Source organism: Asparagus officinalis, chromosome 7 (genome assembly GCF_001876935.1).
Source record: "Asparagus officinalis chromosome 7, Aspof.V1, whole genome shotgun sequence".
NCBI lineage: Eukaryota > Viridiplantae > Streptophyta > Magnoliopsida > Asparagales > Asparagaceae > Asparagus > Asparagus officinalis.
The window spans coordinates 48,927,257-48,949,299 of record NC_033800.1 but is presented as its reverse complement, the minus strand read 5'-3'; the positions used below and the strand labels follow the sequence as shown (position 1 = coordinate 48,949,299).

At 36.6% G+C, this 22,043-nt stretch overlaps 1 protein-coding gene across 1 annotated transcript in view; it reads right to left on the bottom strand.

Annotated features, from left to right (window-relative positions):
* Window positions 1-21,627, bottom strand: part of LOC109849323 (structural maintenance of chromosomes protein 3-like) — a 48,349-nt gene extending 26,722 nt beyond the window's left edge. The window contains exon 1 of the mRNA XM_020419137.1: window positions 21,589-21,627. The gene's annotated coding sequence lies outside the window, so the exon portion shown is untranslated. The remainder of the gene's footprint in view (window positions 1-21,588) is intronic.

Below are 22,043 nucleotides of genomic sequence, written 5' to 3'. Positions count from 1 at the left end.
CTTAATTATATGCCGTCCTCGTGTTGGACATTTATCTATTGCAGTCCATGTGTTGGATATTCATCATATATAGTCCATGTGTTGGACACTTATTCGAGTTGTCTTATCTAATATGTAGCAGGTGAAGTCAATATGTTGGACACATATCTGATATCTGTCAGGACTCTTTTGATATGGGTTGAGATGGAGTTGTCTTTTCTTATTGTTCCATGTAGTAGCTTTTAGGTTTGGTATTTAGCTATTCACAATTTGAGCTAAAGAGATATTCGATATACCTATGCTCGTGTTATGGATTTCTAAATATCAACATTCATTTATTTCAGAGTAGATAATTGCTTATATGTATGTATTAATTAACAAGTATTTTCCTTATATACGGGGAAAATGATCTAGGTAGGCTATGCTTAATAGATAAAGCTTCTACTTCATTTAGTAGCCCTTCCCCAAAGACGGATGAAGGTAATCTTGCTAGCGCTCTGACGCTCTTGTTGTTGTTCTTTTTCTTTTATTTTATTTTAACTTTTAGGTGGCTCAGAGCATCGGAAGGCCGTAGGATGACGGAGTTATTGCATAGTCACCGTCAAATGAGTTACTAGTAGAGACTCCACAGTAGAGTTATTTCCATTTGAATATTAGAGTTTTGTATCACATTTTGTAAAGGATATGAGCCTTAGTTATATTTTTAGCTGTTTCATGTTGAGACATATTTATTTATTTCGGATGTCAGATGTATTCCAGATTGTTCACTGAGACATGATTTATTTATGAGATACTCCTTTCTATGTCATGTCTGCTGTAGTTATTTCTTTTCTTTTACCTATTTTGTACGTACACTTTACTTTGATTCCACTAGAGGATATTACTGTGATTGGTGAAACTTGTTGTTGCACAGTATGAGTGCATGGCAGGTTTGACATCTCTGAGTTCACATTGGACTATAACCATGTGTGAAAATAGAGGCGTCCCAGTTGATCCTAGCAAATTGTGAATTTTGACCTCCGCGTGATTATTTATCATCTGACCAAAACAATTCAAAATGGCAAAATAATTGAGTTATAGCTTAGGCCTTCACAAATTTATTCGTCAATAGGTAGACATAAATGAAGATGGTTGAAAATCATGGGTTATTTGCCTTGAAGAAATTAGGTGCCAACTGCCCAAAATGAGAAAAATGGCAAAAAATAATGAGTTATAGCTCATAAAATCATGAATTTTTGCTTCTGCATAATTATTTGTCAAGAAGTTGTGAATAATAGCTCAAAAAATTGTAAATTTTAGCCTCCCTAGAATTATTTTTAGTAGGTTAAAATGACTAAAATGGCCAAAAGTCATGGGTTATAGCTCACAAAATCGTGAATTTTGTCATCTATAAAATTATTTACTAATGGATCGAAACACTAAAAATGGCTAAAAATCATGGGCTGTAACTCATCATACCTTACATTTTAGCCATAGCAAAATTATTTTCCAATCAAGTCGAATAAATAAAAATAAAACAAATCGTAGGCTATTTTCCTCTAAAAATTATTTGCCAACTGGTTAAAATGACAAATATAAAGCCCCGTAAAATACAATGAATGCGTTTTTATTATGAAATATATGCTTATATCATAGATGAATATGATAGCAAGTGTTTGGGGATCAAACAAGTTTATTTATGTGAGAGAGAACAATGTTTGTGGAAAAATTTGCAGTAAAAGAAATGAAAGAAAAATTTGATTTGTATTCTCTCAAGATCAATTACAATTGGATTTTCTGATTACAAAAGAGAAGAGAATGATCTGAATTCTCCTCTTTGTTTAAAACTGGGTTCTTCTTGGTAGTGATGGAGTGCCTCCTTCGAATGTTTACGTCAAATTTGCTCTCCGTTGACGATCCGACCTTTTTTTATCTCGTAGGAACAATGAACTTTCGTGGTAAGTTTGATGAGTAACTCTTAATGAGTTCAAGAACTCGGAACGAATTAGAACTCTGTGAAAAGAGTTGTTAAAACCAAATAATCGGTTAATAAGCCAAATAGATTTGTTTGTTGCTGAAGAATCTGATCTCCTAACTGCCAAGAACTCTAGATGATTTGATCTTCGAAATCCAGCCGAAATATCTAATCTCCGAACCTTTATGCCTAAGAGATTAAAACTAAAACTTCGACTACCGCTCGCCCCCTTAACTCTGTTGAGTTTGTTGAGATTTATAGGGGGATAAGGGGTTGTAATTGCCCCCTTTATCCGCTCCTAAGTGGGCGTGGTTTCCTCAGATCATGGGGAAAATGGTTCTGGAACCGTTCGACTCACGTTTGAATGAGTCAAACGCCCAATTTGGTGTTCAGGACCCTAACTTCGCGTCTTAGAATTGAGACGCGGAGTTGGGTGTTGGCTGAACATAAAAAACACGAGGGCCGCTCGCGTTTTGCTTGTTGCGGCTTGGAAACGCGGGGGTCATCTGCGTTTCAAGAATTATAACGTGAAGATGAGTTCCGCATTTTAGAAGGGGCTAATTGACTTGTAACCTCTTCTGAAGAGTGCTGTAAGGACCATTGTTCAGCAATCCTCGCGTTAGCTGTTATGGGGTGTGAAAGTCGTTTGATTGTAACTCTCACTGTTGAATGAGAAGACCACTGAATAGAGTTTTCATTAGTTGTCGGAAGTGTTGTTGAATTGTAACTCTTCTCGATCTATTTGAAAAGTCCTCCATCTGCAGCTTGTATTTGTTGGCATGAAAGTCATCTGATTGTAACTTTCATCATTGAAGCTTGATGGAGATCAGCTATCTATTGTGATTTTTAGACAACCTACAAACAAGTGTAATGCCAGCACACAAACAAACATGCACAAACAGGATTTTTCCTGTCCGGTCGACCTTGACGGTCGGCCGCACAGCGGCCAGGCAGTTTTCCTAGTTCACATCATATTGGGTTTTAGGTCGGGTTTTTGGGTTCGTATATATATTATTATATTCGGGAGACCCTCTTCTTCATCAGCCCAAACCCTAGCAGCCTCCTTCTCCCCTCTTGCAAACCCTAGCCCCTTTCTTTAGCGTTTGTTAGCGGATTTTGGGGAGTTTGAGCGAGATCCGGCGGCTTGCTGCGAAGAAGGACTTGTTACAACGTTGTTTAGAGTTTTTCATCACCCCTCAGGCGAGTTTCATCTCGTCCAATCCTACACCCATGTTTTAAACGTTTTTAATATAGTTTTTCATGTGATTTATGAGCCTAACATGCTATTTTATGTATAAAGATAGATCTTATTATTGTATATTGTAAAGAGAACAAGTTTTTAGTTAATAAGATCACCCACGAATTTCTTAATGTAGATCTAGATCTAAAAATATTTTAAAACAAGAGTTTTGAAAGAAAAATATTTGTTTTTGAAGGTTTCAACATGTTTATGTGTGTTTAAATATGTTTTGATTTGTCTATAGTGATTAGATTGTTCTTCACATGTTTTGCTATGCTAAATCACGTATTTAGGATTGTTAGTATATAATCACATCACACATGAAGTTTGAGATTTAGTGCATGTAGAACAGAAACCTGAAAAAGGTTTTTGGCTCTACGCGGTCGACCGCGGTGGACGCGGCGGTCGACCGCGTAGCGTGCACAAGAAGCAGTAGGCTGCTGTTTTGATCACGGTCGACCGTACTGGGCATGGCGATCGACCACTAGGAGCACAAAAGAGCAGAAACTTTCTGCTATCTGTGTGGTCGACCGTGGTGGGCAAGGCGGTCGACCGCTGGGGATTTTTATGCATAGTCATTTTGTTGCATGAGTTTGTGTGGCTGGCTAGACACTTTGGTTATGTGGGATTGTAATACACTGAGAAATGTGTACATGAGTTGACTACTGTCATTAGATTAGATTTACTCACTGAGGCATGAGAATAAATGTTATATATGTTGGTTCTGACATCATTTACATGTTGAAGTACTCGTGTTGGACTATAAGCTATTGAAGTCCTCATGTTGGACTATAAGCTATTGAAGTCCTCGTGTTGGACTATAAACTATTAAAGTTCTCGTATTAGACTATAATCTATTGATGTGCCCGTGTTGGACTATAAGCTATTAAAGTCCTCGTGTTAGACTATAATCCACTATAGTCCTCATGTTGGACTTTAAGCTATTGTCGTTCATGTATTGGACCTTTATCTATTGCAGTCCTCGAGTTGGGCATATATTTTTGACATATGTCAAATCATTGAGATTATAGTTGGAAATAGAGTTATCACTCCACATTGTAGCTTTTGGTTTTGGTAGTTAGCCATTTACAATGCGAGCTAACGGGATAGTTGACATACCTATGCTCGTATTGTAAATTCCTAAATATCAAACTTCTAATTTATTTCAGAGTTGAAGCTTAATTATCTATATGTATTAACAGATATTTCTCCTATACTTCTAGCCTTTCCTACTTGGGTTGGTTGGGATGTTACTCGCTAGCGCTTGACGCTCGTTGTTTTCCCTCTTTCAGGTAACGACCCAGGTGCACGGAGAGCCATAGCTTAATGGAGTTGCTCTAGTCGTTATTTATAGTTATTGTTAGTAGCTTATGTCAGAGCTCTATAGTAGATGTATTTATGAATATTTGAGTTATTATTCTAGTTTTGTAAAGGCGATGTGCCTTAATGTTATTTCATTTGATTTCCTATGTCGAGACACTTGTATTCAGCTCAGATGTTTTCTTTTTAGAGATTTATGTATTTATATCAGTGGTGATGATTTTCTTCAGAGTATCTGTTGTTTAGTATTCCTTCTGTATAATCTCTCTTGCCTGTTTTGTACCTTCACTTGTTATTGTTTCCACTAGATAGGTAGTAATTGTGATGGTAAAACATGTCGTAGCATGGTGTTTGGTACTTAGCAGGTTTGATATTCTTGGTTTCACCTTCTGCAGCCTTGTTGAAACCAAGGACGTCACAGTTGGTATCAGAGCTCTAGTTCTAGTATCCTTAGGATCATCCTGTGTCGAGTCGTGGAGTTAGAGTAGAGTTTCTTAAGATTTGTATATAGAGTATGCTAGAAATTTCTAGAATGAGTGAGGACGTTATATACGCGTATTCAAAAATTTCAAATTTTTTTTTATATATTAAAAGTATTTGAGTGAATGATATATGATACAAATTTCTTATATATTTTGTTTGAGGACTTATAAATTTTCTTCTATTTGCTCAGATGACCGGACGTGGTAGACCTCACACCCGGAGAGCTGGTCAGGTAGAGCCACAGCAGGCCCCACTAGAGCCGCAGCAGGCTCCACCCGAACCGTAGCAGGCTCCCTAGTACTTGGTAGATCTTATAGCTCCCAAAGCCGCTAGGATAGCAGCACTTGAGGATCTTGTGACGAATCACATCACACCACCACCATCAGTAGTTCCACCACCAGTAGTACCAGCTATTCCTATTGCAGAGAACCTTCCGGAGGACACACCAGTACCCACCTTATCGATAGTTACGGATAGAGCCACAGAGCAGGAGGCTTGGCTCTGCTTAGTAGAGAGATAACAAAAGATGAGGGCACCAGAGTTTCAGGGACTATCAGATTCTCTTGCAGCACATAAGTGGAAGGAGAATGTAGGTAACATCCTTGAGATACTTATTGTGACATCGGTTCAAAAGAAGAGGCTAGCATCCTACAGTCTCGAAGGGGATGCAGGGAGATGGTATCGGCTTCAGTTTACTCCAGAGCAGAGGATGACCCCCACCTGGGAGGATTTCGTCTATTTTTTCGATGAGCAATATATCTCTTCCATGGCACGGGTCGGGAAAGAGCTTGCGTTATCCAGATTATCTCAGGGAGGCATGTCAGTAGCTGATTTCGAGAGCAAATTTATGAGCCTACTTCATTTTATGGGCATGTGGCAGACTGGAGAACGCCAGACACAGATGTTTTTAGCAGGACTTCGCCCCAACCTTCTTTGATACCTTGTTTCTAGGAGGTTCTATTCAGTTCGAGAGGTAGCGGATGCTTCCACATCACAGGAGAATGAATCAGCTATGTTTCAGAAGGACAATGAAGGGAATACTAAGGATAAGGGCAAGAATAAGAGATCTTTTTCAGGACTCTAACAGCAGCAGCAGCAGCAAGGCCCTCATAGGAGAGGACCCCAGCAGGATCAGAGAGCGCCTCAGCAGCGCAAGTTCTAGGGCACTTGTTTTAAGTGTCACAAGCTTGGCCACAAAGCATCAGAGTGTCGCAGTACACCAGCAGGAGCCCAGTAAGGGAGAGAGCAAAATCAGCAGCATAATCGATTTCAGGGCCGAGGTCAGGGCCAACAGATGAGATTTTAGGCACCGCCAATAGTTCTGTAGATTGAGGGACATGTTCATTCGGTTCAGGAGTTCCATCAGGGACAGATAGTTCCATATGCTCCACCTCTAGTAGCAGAGCAGCCTCCAGCCACCGGTAGAGTCTATGCGGTAGTTTCTCGTTATCATAGTGTGAGCGAGGTCGTAATGGAGGGTACGTTACTCGTGAACTCATTTCCAGCTCGTATTCTTTTTGATTCAGAAGCTTCATATTCTTTCATATCTTATGCTTTTATGATTAGACTTCAGCTTGTAGCTTAGCCTCTAGACATTCTTTTGTCAGTTTCCACCCCTCTAGGTGAGATGTCGCTCTTGGAGAGCATTTGTAGGAGGTGTGTTATCAGTTTAGATGAGTCTGAGTTCGTTGTTGATCTGACAGTGTTGAGCATGTTAGAGTTCGATGTCATTCTTGGTATGGATTGACTATCTTCCTACTACGTTAGTATCGACTATTTTGCGAAAACAGTCAATTTTTGAGCATCTGATTGGTCCGAGTTATTTGTGGCAACCTCTCAGGGGAACCAGTTTGCAGAGTTATTACTAGCGTACATCGAGGAGGTGATGCTTTGGGATCAGAGTGCTGATATATGCGAGACTAGAGTTGTTTTAGATTATCAGGATGTCTTTCAGGACATTCCTGGGTTGCCTCCTGTGAGAGAGGTTGAGTTTTGTATTGTGTTACAGCCACGCACAACCCTGATATCCCAAGCACCCTATCACATTGCACCTGCTGAGATGAAGGAGCTACAGAAAACCCTAGCAGCCTCCTTCTTGCCTCTTGCAAATCCTAACCCCTTCTCCTTGGTGATTTTGGTGGATTTCGAAGAGTTTGAGTGGGATCCAACAGTTTTCGGCATAGGAGGATATTTTTCTAGCGTTTTTGGAGTTGTTCATCATCCCTCAGGCGAGTTTCATCTCACCCAACCCTATACCCATATTTTTAAATGTTTTAATAATGTTTTTCATGTGATTTGTGAGCCTAACATACTAGATTATGTATAAAAATAGATATATATGTTGTATTTTTACAAAGAGAACGTGTTTTCAGTTAATAAAGCGCACCCACGAAATTCTTAATACAGATCTGGATCTGAGTTTATTTCTAACAAGAGTTTTGTAAGAAAGATTTTTATTTTTGAAGATTTCGACACGAAATTTACATGTTTAAGATTTGATTCGTTTTATCAATAGTGATTAGATTGAAATTCACATGTTCTGGTTATGCTAAATCATTTATGAAGGATTAATAATGTATATAAACATCGCACGAAAGTTTTTGGCAAACCACGTAGAACAGAAACCTGAACTAGGGTTTCTGCTATTACACGGTCAACCGTGGCGGTCGACCGCGTGTCGTCCACAGAAGCAGTAAGCTTCTGCTCCAGTCACGATTGACCGCGGGCGGTCGATCGCTGGGGGATTTTTTTTCTTCTTTTGTCCTATTGTGCTTTGGTTTGTGTGGCTGGCAAAATATCTGGGTTATATGGGTTTGTTATACACTAAGATTGGTATACACGAGTCGACTTCAGACATGAGTCTTAGATTTATTCACTGGAGCATGAGGGTGAATGGTATATATGTGATTTCTAACACTATTTGCATATTACAGTCCTCGTGTTGGACTATAAGCTATCAAGTCCTCGTGTTGGACTATAAACTATTAAAATTCCCGTGTTGGACTATAAGCTATCAAAGTCCTCGTGTTGGACTATAATAATCAAAGTCCTCATGTTAGACTATAATCCACTACAGTCATCGTGTTGGACTTTAAGCTATTGTAGATCATACTTTGGACATTTATTTATTACAGACCATGAGGTGGGTATGTAATTGACATATGATAGGTCATTGATATTTCGGTTGGAGATAGAGTTATTACTCCATGTTGTAGCTTTTGAATTTGGTATTTAGCTATTTACAATTTGAGCTAAGGGAGGCGTACCTATGCTCGTGTTGTAAATTTCTAAACATCAAACCTCTATTTTATTTTTACAGTCGATGTTTGGCTATCTATATGTATTATCAGATATTTTCTTATCCTTCTAGCCCTTTCCCCTGGGGTTGGTTGAGATGTTATTCGCTATAGCGCTTTAACGCTCGTTGTTTCCCCACTTTCAGGTAACGAGCCAGGTGCATGGAGATCCGTAGCTTGATGGAGTTCTTCTAGTTACCATTTTTAATTTTTGCTAGTAGTTTATGCCAGAACTCCACAATAGATGTATTTATGAAACATTTGAGTTTTTATTCTAGTTTTGTATAGGCAATGTGCCTTAATATCATTTCATTTGATTCTTATGTCGAGACATTTGTATTCAGTTCAGATATTACCTTTTTAGAGACTTATCCATTTATATTAATGGTAGTGATTATTCTTCTGAGTATCTATTGTTTAGTTTCCTTTCTGTATACTCTCTTTTGCCTGTTTTGTACCTACACCTGTTGTTGATTCTACTAGATAGGTAGTGACTGTGATGGTGAAGCTTGTCGTAGCATGGTGTTTGGTGCTTGACAGGTTTAACATTCTTAGTTTTATCTTGGACTGCAACCTTATTGAAACTAGGGGCATCACAGTGAAGAAGAATGATGGTAGTATGCGATTATGTATTGACTACCGTGAGTTAAACAAAGTTAATATCAGGAATAGATATCCTTTGCCTCAGATTGATGACTTGTTCGATCAGCTACAGGTAGCATAGTAGTTTTCGAAGATTGATCTTCGTTCTGGTTATCATCAGTTGCGAGTTTGGGAGATGGATATTCCTAAGACCGCCTTTCTGACTTGATATGTGTCCTTCGAGTTTTTGGTCATGCCATTTGGGTTGACCAATGCACCTGCGGTATTCATGGATTTGATGAACCGGGTCTTCCGTCCATACTTGGACCAATTCGTGATTGTATTTATCGATGATATTCTTATCTACTCGAGGCCAGAGTCCGAGCACGAGCAGCATCTACGTTTGGCTTTGCAGACTTTAAGGGAGCATCAGCTATATGCTAAGTTCAGCAAATGTGAGTTTTGTATTTCTGAGGTCAGGTTCCTTGGCCATATTGTCAGTAGAGAGGGTATAGCAGTGGATCCAGCTAAAGTTTCAGCAGTGATTGATTGGGAACCACCAAAGACGGTTATCAAGATTCGTAGCTTTTTGGGGTTGGCCGGCTATTACATGAAGTTCATTCAGAATTTTTTGAAGATTACGATGCTACTTACACGCCTTACGAAAAAGGATGTACAGTTCACTTGGAGCACGGAGTGCCAGAAGGCCTTTAATACCTTAAAGGCTAGGTTGACTACGGTGCCAGTTCTTACTATTCCGAGCAGTGACAGGACATTTGTTGTATACACAGATGTGTCGTTAGCAGGTTTAGGAGGTGTTCTGATGCAGACTCAAAGGGTAGTAGCATATATCTCACGGTAGTTGAGGGTGCATGAGCAAAACTACCCCACTCATGATTTGGAGTTTGTAGCAGTAGTATTCGTGCTGAAGGCGTAGAGACACTATTTGTATGGATTTCAGTTCGAGCTATTCACAGACCACCAGAGTCTGAAGTACATTTTCTCCCAAAAGAAACTTAACCAGAGACATCGTCGATGGATTGAGTTCATCAAGGACTACGAATTCACGATACAGTATCATCCGGGGAAGGCGAACGTCATAGCAGATGCTTTGAGTAGGAAGTATCGACATCAGGTTGCGGCTTTGAGGTTCTCGTTATATCGTGATCTTCTCACTCTTAGCTAGCTTGATTTTAGTCCAGAGATTGGTGGGACCAGCACATACTTGGGAGCTATATCAGTGCAGCCATCTTGGAGGGACAGAGTAGTCAGAGCTCAGTCAGATGGGGGCCTTCCAATGAAGGGTTGATTGGTTGTGCCAGCTAGTGTAGAGCTGAAGAGGAAGTTGTTTGATGAAGCACATCATACCCGATATACAGTACATCCAGAAACCACTAAGATGTATAAGGACCCGAGGAGACATTTTTGGTGGAGCAGTATGCATAAGGAGATTGCAAAATTTGTGGCTAAGTGTTTTACCTATCAGCAAGTGAAGGCAGAACACCAGAGACCAGCAGGGACACTTCAGCCCCTATCCATTCCAGAGTGGAAGTGGGCGGACATTTCTATGGACTTCATTGTAGGGTTGCCAAAGTCGAAGAAGGGGAACGACTCAGTTTGGGTAATAGTGGATCGGTTGACAAAGTCGGCATATTTTATTCCAGTAAGGACTGCTTATACCATCGAGGCATATGCAAGGATATTTATCCGGGAGATAGTTCGACTTCATGGAGTTCCAGACACGATTGTGTCAGATCGAGGCTCGGTTTTCACCTCACACTTTTGGAGGAATTTCTAGGATTCATTCGGCAGTAGGTTATTGCACAGCAGTGTTTTCCACCCTCAGACAGACGATCAGACAGAGAGAGTGAACCAGGTGTTGGAGGACATGCTGCAGGCTTGTATCATTGATTTTCAAGGTAGCTGGGAGGATCATATTCTATTGATAGAGTTCGCTTATAACAATAGTTATCAAGCGACGATTGGTATGACTCTGTATGATACATTGTACGGGAGGCCCTGTAGATCCCCTATATGTTGGGTAGAGCCGAAGGATAGCTTGTTGCTTGGACCAGAGCTTGTGAGGCAGACTACCAAAAAGGTAGCATTGATTAGGGAACGTATTCTAGCTGCTCAGAGTCGGCAGAAGAGCTATGCAGATCATAGAAGATGACCTTTAGAGTTTTAGGTGGGAGATTATGTCATGCTAAAGGTATCGCCGATGAAGGGTGTGCAACGATTTGGTAGACGGGAAAGCTTGCCCCAAGATATGTTGTCCCTTTTCAGATTGTAGAGCGTATTGGGGCTGTTTCATATAGACTAGACCTTCCAGCATCGATGCCTGGTGTGCACGACGTATTTCACATTTCTATGCTCAAGAAGTACTTATATGATGAGGAGAGATAGAGAGTATTGGATGCTCCGGAGATTGAGCTTCAGGACGATTTGACTATGATTGAGATCCCAGTTTGTATACTTTCTAGAGAAGACAAGAAACTTAGAAACAATGTGATTCCTTTGGTGAAAGTTCAATGGAACCGGAGAGGATCTGAGGAGATTTCTTGGGAGCGCAAGGAGGATATGCGTCGTGACTACCCACACCTGTTTGAGCAGGTAGATTGTTTGGATTATGTTTTCTTACGTTTTATGATGATTTTGGATAGTCATACTTATCTTTAACACTAGGATGGAGGTATTGTCACTTAATCCATAATTATTTGGAATACATGGTATATATATGGGGGGTTCCTTTTTTGGATTTTTTGCCTGATGTACTAATTCCATTAAGTTAGGGATTAAGGCTTGAATGTTTATATTCTAGGTTGTTAACTTTAGATATTACTATGTTCATATCTGGAAATTAATACTATGAGATGTGTATGTGGGAATTTAATTACTCCCGACGTGCTTTTCTCATATTATTATTTTTTAAGATATGATTTTGGAATTTCGAGGATGAAATTCTTTTAAGGGGAAGAGTGTAAAGCCCCGTAAAATACAATGAATGAGTTTTTATTGTGAAATTTATGCTTATATCATAGATGAATGTGATAGCAAGCGTTTGGGGATCAAACAAGTTTATTTATGTGAGAGAGAACAAGTGTAAGGCCAGCACACAAACAAACATGCACAAACAAGATTTTTCATGTCCGGTCGACCGTGGCGGTCGACTGCACAGCGACCAGACAGTTTTCCCAGTTCGGGTCATATTGGGTTTTGGGTCAGGTTTTTGGGTTCATATATATATTATTATATCCGGGAGACCCTCTTCTTCATCAGCCCAAACCCTAGCAGCCTCCTTCTCCCCTCTTGCAAACCCTAACCCCTTTCTTTGGTGTTTCTTGGCGTATTTTAGGGAGTTTGAACGAGATCCGGCAACTTGTAACGAAGGAGGATTATTATAGCGTTGTTAGAGTTTTTCATCACCCCTCAGGCGAGTTTCATCTCGCCCAATCCTACACCCATGTTTTAAATGTTTTTAGTAAAGTTTTTCATGTGATTTATGAGCCTAACATGCTATTTTATGTATACAGATAGATTTTATTATTGTATATTACAAAGAGAACAAGTTTTTAGTTAATAAGATCACCCACGAATTTTTTAATGCAGATCTAGATCTGAAAACATTTTAAAACAAGAGTTTTGAAATAAAAATATTTGCTTTCGAAGGTTTCGACATATTTATGTGTGTTTAAATATGTTTTGATTTGTCTATAGTGATTAGATTGTTCTTCACATGTTTTGATATGCTAAATCACGTATTTAGGATTGTTAGTATATAATCATGTCACACACAAAGTTTGAGATTTAGCACATGTAGAACAGAAACCTGAAAAAGGTTTATGCCTCTACGTGGTTGACCGCGGTGGACGCGACGGTCGACTGCATAGCGTGCACAGGAAGCAGTAGGCTTCTGTTTTGATCACGGTCGACAGTGCTGCGCACAACGGTCGACCGTTGGGAGCACAGAAGAGCAGAAACTTTCTGCTATCTGTGCGGTCGACTATGGTGGACACGACGGTCGACCGCTGGGGATTTTTATGCATAGACATGTTGTTGCATGAGTTTGTGTGGCTGGCGAGAAACTTTGGTTATGTGGGATTGTAATACACTGAGAAATGTGTACATGAGTTGACTACTATCATGAGATTAGATTTACTCACCGAGGCATGAGAATAAATGTTATATATGTTGGTTCGACATCATTTACATGTTGAAGTCCTTGTGTTGGAATATAAGCTATTGAAGTGCTTGTGTTGGACTATAAGCTATTGAAGTCCTCGTGTTGGACTATAAACTATTGAAATCCTCGTGTTGAACTATAATCTATTGAAGTCCTCGTGTTGGACTATAATCGACTACAGTCCTCGTGTTGGACTTTAAGCTATTGTCGTTCATGTATTAGACCTTTATTTGTTGCAGTCCACGAGTTGGGCATATATTTTTAACATATGTCAGGTCATTAAGATTATAGTTGGAGATGGAGTTATTGCTCTACGTTGTAGCTTTTGGTTTTGGTAGTTAGCCATTTACAATGCAAGCTAACGGGATAGTTGACATACCTATGCTCGTATTGTAAATTCCTAATCATCAATCTTCCAATTTATTTCAGAGTTGAAGCTTAATTATCTATATGTATTAATAGATATTTCTCCTATACTTCTAGCCTTTGGCCCCTTAGGTTGGTTGAGATATTACTCGCTAGCGCTTGACGCTCGTTGTTTCCCCTCTTTCAGGTAACAAGCCAGGTGCATGGAGAGACGTAGCTTGATGGAGTTGCTCTAGTTGTTATTTATAGTTATTGTTACTAGCTTATGTCAGAGCTCCACAGTAGATGTATTTATGAATATTTGAGTTATTATTCTAGTTTTGTAAAGGCGATGTGCCTTAATGTCATTTCATTTGATTTCCTATGTCGAGACACTTGTATTCAGCTCAGATGTTTTCTTTTTAGAGATTTATGTATTTATATCAGTGGTGATGATTTTCTTCAGAGTATCCGTTGTTTAGTATTCCTTCTGTATATTCTCTCTTACCTGTTTTGTACCTTCACCTATTGTTATTTCCACTAGATAGGTAATAACCGTGATGGTAAATCATATCGTAGTATGGTGTTTGGTGCTTTACAGGTTTGACATTCTTGGTTTTACCTTGGACTGCAGTCTTGTTGAAACCAGGGGCGTCACAACAAATGATCGAATATTGTAGATTATAGTTCATAAATATGAATTTTAGCCTCCACTAAATTATTTGCCAAAGGATCAAATGGTAGAAAATCATTAGTTATAGCTTACGAAATCATGGATTTTGATGCCCCCAGAATTATTTTCCAGCAAGGTAAAACAACTAAAATAGCCAAAAATTATATTTTATAACTTACGAAAGTGTAAATTTTCCTCTCCACAAAATTACTTTCCAAAGGGTTGAAAAAACTAAAAACTGTTAAAAAATGTTAGCTATAACACACAAAATCGTTAATTTTGGCCTCAACAATATTTGCCAATAAGTGGAATTAATTAAAAATAGCCAAAAATCTTGTGTTATTTGCCTCCATGAAATTATTTGCCACAGGTTGAAACAAAAAAAAAATAGCTAATTGACCTCCACATAATTGTTTGAAAATTCATTGATGTAATTGGATATGGAAAAAAAATCTTGAGTTATAGCTTGAAAAATCGTAAATTTCGACCTCCACTGAACTATGCGTCAACTGACCAAAATGACTAAAATGCCAAAAATGAGTTATTTTTTACAAAATCGTGATGCCTTCCGCAATATTATTTGCTAATGGGTAGAAATGACTAAAACTCGCCAAAACTCATAGGTTATAGATCATAAAATCATGCAATATGGCCTCTGCATAATTATTTGCTAGTGGGCCAAAACAACTAAAAGTGGCCAAAAATCTTGAGTTATAGCTTATGAAATCATGAATTCTAGTCTCCTCCAAAAATTTTTGTAGCGGTTAAAATGACTAAAATGCCCAAAAACCATGGGTTATAGCTCACAAAGTTATGAATTCCTCCTTTGAATGTTTTTCTAGTGGTTAAAAAGACTAAAATGCTAAAAAATTATGGGCTATAGCTTACAAAGTTATGAATTTTTCTCTCCACAAAATAATTTGCAATCAAGTTGTAAACACTAAGAGTAGCTAAAAAATCATTGGCTATAGCTCCCGAAATCATAAATTTTGGCTTAAGCAAAACCATTTGAGAAAAAACTAAAAATGGCCAAAAAGTTGTATGTTATTTAATTAGCTCTAAAAAATTATTTGCCAACGCTTACAAATAACTAAAAATGTCCGTAAATCATGGGTTTACACAAAATCGTGAATTTTAGCCTCTGTGTAATTGTTTGCAAATGGGTTGAAATAATTAAAAATGGCAAAAATTCATGTGTTATAGGTCATGAAATTATGAATTTTGGCTTCCCTATATTTTATTGTCAATATGTTGAAATGACTAAAAACGGCCAAGAGTCGTGGGTTATAGCTCACAAAGTCATGAATTTTGGCCTCCATAAAATATTTGCCAACAAGTCAGAATAACATAAAATGGCCAAACATCATAGGTTGAAGCACACAAAATTAGGAGTTTTGGCCTACACAATATTATTTGCCAACTTGTTGAAATGATTAAAAATAGCCATAAATCATCGGCTAATGAAATCATAAATTTTAACATCTAAAAAGGTATTCGCCAAACATGTCGACACAATTAAAAAAATAATAAATTGTGGGCTATAACTCATGAATTAGCTAATATTGGCCTTCGCAAAATGTTATGAATCAGTCAAAACAAATAAAAATGAAAAAAATTGTGAGTTACAGCTCAAAAAATTGTGAGTTACAGGTCATTAAATCGTGAATGTTGGCATCCTCGATATTATTTGTGATCTAGTTGAAATGACTAAAAATGGCCATTAACCATAGGTTAGCCCACGAAATGATGAATTGTGGACTATATGTAATTATTTGCCAATATGTCAAAATGACTAAAAAAAATCGTGAGTCATAGCTTAGCCCTTCGCAAAATCGTGAGTCATAGCTTATTTGTGATCTAGTTGAACTTTTTGCCAATGGTCAAATGACTAAAAATAGAAAAATATTAGAAGTTATAAGACACAAAATCAAGATTTTTTGCCTTAAGAAAAGTATTTGTTAATGGGTAGAAATGACTCAAAATGGCCAAAAACATCCTGGGTTATAGCCTAGGAAGTCATGAATTTTCTCCTTCACGTAACTATTTGTCAGCCAACTGAAACGATAAATTGTGAGTTGTAGCTTAGGCTTCACAAATTTATTTGCCCATATGTAAAAATAAATAAAAATGGCTAAAAAACGTGGGTTATTTGCCTCCAAGAAATTATTTGCTGACTAATTGAAATGAGAAAAAAATCTTAAATTTTGACCTCCACTAAACTTTTGGCCAATTGAAATGACTAAAATGCCAACAATCATGAGTTATTATTCATAAAATCGTGGATCTTGCAGTTCGCAAAATTATTAGAAGTGAATAAAACTAGCCAAAACTCGTGAGTTATGGCTCACAAATTCATGAAATCTGGCCTCGACATAATTATTTCCTAGTGAGTTGAAGCGACTAAAAATGGCAAAAAATAGTGTTATAGCTCTTGAAATCATGAATTTTAGCCACCTCAGAATTATTTTCCAAGTGGTTAAAATGACTAAAATGGCCAAAATTCATGGGCTATATAGCTCACAAGATCATGAATTTTTTCCTCCACAAAATGATTTGCACCCAAGTCATAAGCACCTAAAATTGCTAAAAATCGGGCTATGGTTCCTGAAATCGTAAAATTTGGCGTAAGAAAAATTATTTGCTAACAAGTGCAAAGAACTAAAAATGACCAAAAAAATGTACATTATTTGGCTCTAAGAAATTATTTGCCAATGCTTACAAATGACTAAAAATGACCATAAATCATGGATTATAGCTCATGAAATCTTGAATTATAGCCTGTGTGTAATTGATTGCCAATGGGTCGTTATGATTAAAAATATCAAAAATTGATGAGTTATACGCTCACGAAATTATGAACTTTGGCATCGCAAAGTTTAATTTCCAACATATTGAAATGACAAAAAATAGCCAAGAGTCATGGGTTAATAGCTCAAAGGGTCATGAATTTTGGCCTCCGCAAAATTGTGAGTTAAATCCTACAAAATCATGAGCTTTGACATCTACAAAATTATTTGCCAACTTTTCGAAATGACTAAAAATTGCCATAAATTATGGGCTAACGAAATCTCAAATTTTAACCTCCAAAAACTTATTCACCAAAATATGTCGACACAACTAAAAATAATTAAAATTTGTGCGCTATAATTCACCAACTACTTAATTTTGGCCTCCACAAAATTTTTTGTGAATAGGTTAACAAATAAAAATAGCCGAAGATTATGAGTTATAGCTCACCAAATCGTGAACTTTGGTCTCCATGATATTGTTTGCAATTTGGTCTAATTGACTAAAAATGGCCATTAATCATAGGTCATATCTCGTAAGTGGCTAACATTTAATTATCTACCATTGTGTCGAAATGACTAAAAATGGCCAAACAAATCAAGTTATAGCTCAAATAGACATAAATTTATGCATCCACAAAAGTATTTACCAACTTGTTAAAATGACTAAAAAAGCCATAAATGGTGGGCTATTGGTAAAAAAATCAAGAATTTTGGCCACAGTTGAACTTTTTGCCAATAAATCAAAATGACTAAAAACAAATAAATGAAGTTAAAATACCCAAAATCAAGAATTTTTGCCTTCAAAAAAGTATGTGTCAATGGGCTAAAATGACTAAGAATGGCCAACAATCTTGGGTTATAGCCTAGAAAATCATGAATTTTGACCTCCGCGTAATTATTTGTCATCTGACCGAAATGATTCAAAATGGCAAAAGAATTGTGAGTCATAGCTTAGCCCTTCGCAAATTTATTTGCCAATAGGTAGAAATAAATGAAAATGGCTAAAAACCGTGGGTTATTTGCCTCGAAGAAGTTATTTGCCAACTGATCGAAATGAGAAGAAATGGAAAAAAAGGGTTATAGTTCATAAAATCATGAATTTTGGCCTCTATGTAATTATTTGTACATGGGTCAAAATAGCTAAAAGTATCAAAAAAGTAGTGATTTATGGCTCATGAAATTGTGAATTTTGGCCTCTTTAAAACTATTTCCCAATAGGTTAAAATTACTGAAATGGCCAAAAGTTGTTGGCTATAGCTCATAAAATCGTGAAATTTGCTAATCGTAAAATTATTTACCAACAGGTCAAAACACTAAAAATGGCTAAAATTATGAGCTGCAGTTGGGGCACCTCACATTTTAGCTAGAGCAAACTTATTTGTGAATTAAGTATAAATGAATAAAAATGACAAAAAATTGTAGGCTATTCATCTCTAGGAAATTATTTGCCAACTGGTTAAAATGAAAAAAATTATCAAAAATTGTTGATTACGTTTCACGAAATTGTAAATTTTAGCCTTCACTAAGTTACTCGCCAATGTGTCAAATGACTGAAAATGATAGAAGATCATTAGTTATAGCTCATAAAATCACGGATTTTGATGCCTCAGAATTATTTTCCAGCAAGGTAAAACAACTAACATGGCCAAAAATCATTGGTTACTTGCTTCCATGAAATTATTTGCCACAGGTAGAAATAACAAACAATGGCCAAAATTCATTGGCTATAGCTCACACATTTGTGCATTCTCGCCTATGTGTAGTTGTTTGTGAATTGGTTGAAGTAATTAAATATGAAAAATATCGTGAGTTATAGCTCGAAAATCCTTAAATTTTGGTCTCTACTGAACTATTGCTAACTAGCCAAAGTAACTAAAATGCCAAAAATCATGAGTTATTGTTCACAAAATCATGAATTTTGCCCACCACAAAATTATTTACCAATGGGTAGAAATGACTAAAACTTCCCGAAACTTGTGGGCTATGGCTCACAAAACCATGAAATCTGGCATCCGCGTAATTATTTGCTAGTGGGTTGAAACAGATTAAAATGACAAAAAATCTTGTGTTATAGCTAATGAAAACAAGAAATAGAGTCCTTAAAATTATTTTACAAGTGGTTAAAACGAATAAAATAGCAAAAATCAAGGACTATAGCTTACAAAAGCATGAATTTCCCCCCCACAAAAAGATTTGGAAACAATATAATAGCTAAAAATCATTGGCTAGAGCTCTAGAAATTGTAAATTTTGGCGTAAGAAAAATTATTTGCTAACAAGTAGAAAGAACTAAAAATGATCAAAAAATGTATGTTATTTGGCTCTAAGAAATTATTTGCCAATGCTCACAAATGACTGAAAATGGCCATAAATCATAGCTCTTGAAATCATGAATCTTAAACTCTGTGTAATTGCGTGCCCATGAGTCGAAATGATTAAAAATGGCAAACGCTCATGTGCTATAGCTCACAAAATTATGAATTTTCGCCTCCCAAAATTTAATTGCGAACATGTTGAAATGACTACAAATGGCCAAGAATCGTGGGTTGAAGATCACAAAGTCATAAATTTTGATCTCCGCAAAATTATTTGCCAACAAGTCAAAATAACTTAAAATGGCCAAAGGTCATAGGTTAAAGCCCACAAATCTGTAGTTTTGCATCCACACAGTTATTTGTCAATTTGTCGAAATGACTAAAAATGTCCGTGAATCATGGGATAATAAAATCGTAAATTTTAACCACCAAAACATTATTTTCCAAGCATGTCGACGCAATTAAAAATGAAAAAAATTGTGGGCCATAACCCACAAATTAGTCAATTTTTGACTCCACAAATTTTTTTTTTGAACAAGTCAAAATAAGTAAAAATGGCCAAAAATTGTGAGTTACTACAAACCAAATCATGAACTTTAGTCTCCACGACATTATTTGTCATAAGGTCGAAATGACTAAAAAAGGCTATTAATCATGGATTATAGCTCATGAAATCATGAATTGTGGCATACATGTAATTATTTGCCAACATATCAAACGACTAAAAATGGCAAAAAAATCATGTTATAGTTCACAAAATCTCAAATTTTTGCCTCCCCAAAATTATTTGAAATTATTTGCTAACTTGTCACAATGACTAAAAACAGCCATAAACGATGGGTTATTGGTAAAATAATCATGAAATTCGGCCACCGTCGAACTATTTGCCAATGGGGACTACAAATAGTTAAATATCAGAAGTTATAATACACGAAATCAAGAATTTTTTCTAGCAATCATAGGTTATAGCCTACGAAATTGTGAACTTTGACCTCCGTGTAATTATTTGTCATCTGACTGAAATGATTCAAAATGGCAAAAGAGTTGAGAGTCACAGCTTAGGCCTTCGCAAATTTATTTGCCAATAGGTAGAAATAAATAAAAAGGCTAAAATTATGGGTTATTTTCATCTAAGAAATTACTTGCCAACGGGTCGAAATGAGGAAAAAATGGAAAAAAATAATGGGTTATAGCTCATGAAATTGTCAATTCTGGCCTCTATGTAATTATTTGCACACAGGTCAAAAAACTAAAAATATTAAAAAATAGTGAGTTATAGCTCATGAAATTGTGAATTTTAGTCTCTAGAAAATTATTTTCTAACAAGTTAAAATGATTAAGTTGGCCAAATGTCATGGTTTATAGCTCATGAAATCATGAATTTTTTCCTCCATAAAATTATTTAACAACGCATTGAAAACACTAAATATGGCTAAAAATCGTGGACTGTAGCTCACAATACCCTACATTTTGCGCTTAGCAACATTATTTGCCAATCAAGTAGAAATAAATAAGAACGAATAAAAATCCTATGCTATTTGCCTCTAAGAAATTATTTGCCAACTGGTTAAAAATGACAAAATTATCAAAACTTATTGATTATAATTCATGAAATTATAAAGTTTAGCCTCCACTAAATTATTTGCCAATGTGTCAAATGGCTAGAAATGACAAAAAATCATTAGTTATAGCTCACGAAATCTTGGATTTTGATGCCCCCAAAATTAATTTCCAGCAAGGTAAAACAGCTAAAACGGCCAAAACTCATATCTTATAGCTTACGAAATTGTAAATCTTCCCCTCCACAAAATTACTGTCCAACGGGCTAAAACACTAGAAATTATTAAAAATATCAGCTACGTCTCACAAAATTGTGAATTTTGTGAGCAAAAAATGGTGGGGTATTTGCCTCCATGAAAATATTTGCCACAGGTCAAAACGATAAAAAAGGCCAAAATTCATTGGTTACAGCACACAAATTTGTGCATTCTAGCCTATATGTATATGTTTGAGAATTGGTTGAAATAATTAAATATGGAAAAAATCATGAGTTATAGCTCGAAAAATATTAAATTTTGGCCTCCACTCACTATTGGCCAATTGGTCGAAATGACAGAAATACCAAAAATCATGAGTTATTGTTCACAAAATCATGAATTTTGTCTACCACAAAATCATGAATTTTGTCTAATGTGGAGAAATGAGTAAAACTAGCCAAAACTCATGGGTTATGGCTCACAGAATCATGAAATCTGGCCTCTACATAATTATTTGCTAGTCGGTTGAAATAATTAAAAATAACTAAAAATATTAGGTTATAGCTCACGAAATCATGAATTTTAGCCTCCGCAGAATTATTTTCCAAGTAGTTAAAATGAGTAAAATGTCCAAAAATTATGGGCTATAGCTCATGAAATCATGAATTTTTACCTCCACAAAATGATTTTCAGCCAAGTCAAAAGACGCTGAGAATAGCTAAAAGTCATTGGCTATAGCTCCTGAAATTAAAAATTTTGGCATAAGCAAACTTATTTGCAAACAAATAGAAAGAACTAAAGTTGGCCAAAAAATGTACGTTATTTGGCTTTAAGAAATTATTTGCAATGCGTACAAATGATTAAAAATGGCCATAAATCGTGTGTTTTAGGTCACTAAATTATGAATTTTGACCTCCCCAAAATTAATTAACAACATGTTGAAATGACTAAAAATGGCAAGAGTCATGGGTTATAGCTCACAAAGTCATGAATTTTGGCTTCCGCAAAATTATTTGCCAACAAGTCAAAACAACTTAAAATAGCCAAACATTATGTGTTAAAGCCTACAAAATTAGGAGTTTAGGCATCCACAAAGTTATTTGCCAATCTATCGAAATGACTAAAATT